Here is a 3543-nt window from a genome sequence, read left to right as displayed (position 1 = left end):
AATGAATAAACCTCAAAAAATTGTTAGTGAAAGCTTTAGTGAGTTTGCCAAAATGGAGGGCATGAATGAGTGGACAATGTCTATATAGACATCTCCAACTGTGGGGCTATTCTTAGAAAATAGTCAAGCCCACCAGACCAGACAAGATGCTCGACGATGCTCGACGGGCAGAAGAAATGCCGGACGGCGGGCTTACAAGAACACTCAGTTCCACCCAGTCATTGTGAGTTTGATGTTATTAATATTCCCATGGAGTGTTAAGAACATGAGTTATTACCACTTCACACTTCATGTAAAGACGTGAATGAAATCCTTGTTTACATAGGGACTACTTCGGTGTCGATAGAAAATAAGTGCGGTTAGTGAGCCAGGATCAACACTGGGTTGCTCGTTGTGGGAATGTAGTGAGAGAAAAGATACAACACAAGATAATTTGAAACAAACGACACCTTAAAATCTTAAGTTGTTAAACTAAATGAGCTTAAAATCTCGATACAAAAGAAACTTCACTGTAATAGGCATGAAGTGCTCTAAACTTTGCCAAGATTCTGAGCGGATGTGCAAAGCCAAAGATTTATGGCCTCAATACACTTCCCTTGCTCTTCTCGACCTCTTCTATGACGAACTTGCCTTTCTTATCAATAGTGCACTTTCTCTATAAACCTGCTCACTCTAACTTCATGAAGCTTCTCCTCAAATTTTGATCACAGTTACCGCTTTGGTATGCTCTACCCCTTGGTTCACTTTTTAAAAAAATCCTTGAGTTTTAATACAACAAAAAAATAGTGTTTCTGCCTGGGTCTCCCGTCGGCTTCTCTACTCGGGTCTTCCTCGTTGCTTTATCCTCCCTGCTTCTTGTCCCAATCAACTTGGAAGAGCTTTATTCTCATTTTGGTTTGTTGTCTGCAGCCTCTGGCTCGTCAACTTCAACCAATACCGCCCTCACACTTGATGTCCTTAGATGCTCGTCTCCACCTCCACTTTGCAACTCACAAATCGAACTTGACAGTGCTCCCGACCGCTCTGTGTCTCCTCAACCTCCTCCTCTTAAGCGACACGCTGCTTTTCCTTGTTTGCTCGGCATAGCGCTGGCCCAAAAGCTCCTCCCTGGCTATTAGACAAAAACGGCTTCCTTCTAAAAACTCATCGGCTTCCTTGTCTTTTGCTCGTCCTTCTCTCGGCCCTATTTTTGCTCGACCCTGCCAATGACAGTTGATGCTTGCTCGGAGTCGACTCTCGCTTTATGCTTATCAACTTCAACTCCACGGCTCTGCAGTTGACGCTCCTCCCCTCCTCTCAACCTGATGTGCTGCAGTTGCCATCTCCCAGGCCTCGGTCTCCTGTGCTTGCTATAGTAGATGATGCACCTCTCTCTCTCCTTTCTGCTACAGTTGACAACTTCCTCGGACTTCTTTTCTTCTCCTCGGGCCCACCTCCGCTCTTCCTTGCCCGTAGCACGCTCCTTTCCCTGCTGCTCGAGGTCACCCCTGCTTCTTTAACGATGCCCTTTTTATTTAGGTGCTCCCCGATATTTATAAAGCCTTGCTTTATTAAAAGCTTTAATATAAGCATCCATTCACATTGCTTTAGTGGTGGTCATTGCCACCAATTTGACTTGCATCCTATCAAAGACGGCGTTGATCACTTCCATAAACCAAAGCATTGCCGAGTACCTCACTTTCCTCCCACAACTGCTAAGTGTATACCACAATTGTCGTGCTCCAAGAACCAACATTGTGAATATGAAGCTCCTCAATCACCTTTGTTTTCTTTAATATTCACCAAATGCCATGCCAACCATATCACGGGTTGACATATCCCATAATCATTAAACTTCAAGAGACATCATTATCTCACCCAAAGAATCCCAAGCATTATTTATCTGTAATCATCGATTCTGCAAAAAGTTACGACTCTTTCATAAGAAAACCTTAAAACCTTATTTTTTTTCTTTTTATGTGTGTTTTTCTCTCAATAAACATGGGGCGTCACGACATCCACTCCCTCTGAACCTGCACATCCTCTGGTATGTGCCAACCGTCTTCAGGTTTCTAATCTTCATAAGCAAAAGTATCGCTAGAAGCATCTTGTAGCGAATACATCTCATCATCTTTTTGGCATTCTCCAGAATACGCTTCTTGAATAATTTGATCCTCTTTCCTACAATGGGTACCTTAATCTTGGTGCCATCAAGTTCTCTGAGCTTGTAAGTTCCATTATCATAAACATGCAGCAGAATCTATGTCACCCAGAACCACTTGTACCTTCACGCTTCTTGAATAATTTGATCCTCTTTCCTGCATTCTCCAGAATCTATGTCACCCAAAACCACTTGTACCTTCACTCTTCTTGAATAATTTGATCCTCTTTCCTGCAATGGGTACCTTAAGCTTGGTGCCATCAAGTTCTCTGAGCTTGTAAGTTCCATTATCATAAACATGCAGCACAACATAAGGTCCAAACTATCTCTTAACCATTTTACACATGGCCGAATATTGATTTTCCAAACTGCTATCATAAACAAGTACCCAATCTCCATCTTTGATAGCATATGGTCTCAACCTATGCTTCTTGTCAAATGCGGCTTTATTCTTCAATCGTGCCTCCTTGAGCTTATCTATGGCTTGGTCAATGTCTTCTTGGCATCTTTCAAGCTTCCGAATACGCATAGAAAGCAAGTCTTCAGTTGACATTTCTGATTCCCAGTGGCAGTATGGTCCAAGAAACAATCGTCTCTTTTGTAGGCATGATTGGCTTTTTCCCATACATAAGTTCAAATGGCTTAAATCCTGTAACTGAGCTATGAGTAGTTTTGTCAGCCCATAAAGAAAAAGGTAAAAGTTTAGGCCAATCACCAATTTGTCCTCTACAAGCCTTGGCCAAAGCTTTAACAATAGGCGGATTCCCTCTTTCACTTTTTCCATTACCTTCCGGATTATATGTTGTAGTAAGAGCCAACTTGATTCCCAATCGATTGAAGAACTCATAAGCTTCATCTGCATCTAATTCTCCTCTATCTGCAGTAATCTTTCCAATGCAACCATATCAGCAAATCACATCCTCAAGCAAAAACTTGCATACTGAACTTGTAGCTTTGGTACGCAAAGCTCTTCCTTCCACCTGGTTAGTGAGATCCTCTCTGGCAAGAACAATATACCTCATTTGCCAAATACCGACTAGCATAGTAATCAAATCTACAACCCACTTATAGTGCATAGCCAATGGATAAGTAGGATGTAACTCATCTTGATGTCACACATTTGAATATTGTTGACAAACCATGCAAGTCTCCACAAATCGAGCAATATCTTTGTACATGCCTTTCCATCAATAGCGGTCTTTAATCTTGGCAAATGTTGCCCAAAATCCTCTATGTCCTGCCCATAAATTCTCATGAAACTCTTTAATTACATGTTGTTGTTTTACTTTGTCACATACTACTCGTTGTGGTGATCCTCCTGGACGTTTTGGCTGCTTCACAAGTGCCCATCTTTAAGGCGATAACCATAAGCTTTCTTCCTGATCCTCCTGTATTCTTGGTCA

At 42.0% G+C, this 3543-nt stretch overlaps 1 pseudogene; it reads right to left on the bottom strand.

Annotated features, from left to right (window-relative positions):
• Positions 1-2318: 2318 nt before the first annotated feature.
• Positions 2319-3318, bottom strand: LOC147429400 (uncharacterized; annotated as a pseudogene).
• Positions 3319-3543: the final 225 nt, after the last annotated feature.

This window comes from Adiantum capillus-veneris, chromosome 22 (genome assembly GCF_014529385.1).
Source record: "Adiantum capillus-veneris isolate H3 chromosome 22, ASM1452938v2, whole genome shotgun sequence".
NCBI lineage: Eukaryota > Viridiplantae > Streptophyta > Polypodiopsida > Polypodiales > Pteridaceae > Adiantum > Adiantum capillus-veneris.
The sequence above is the reverse complement of the archived record's forward strand: the minus strand, read 5'-3'. Positions and strand labels throughout refer to the sequence as shown.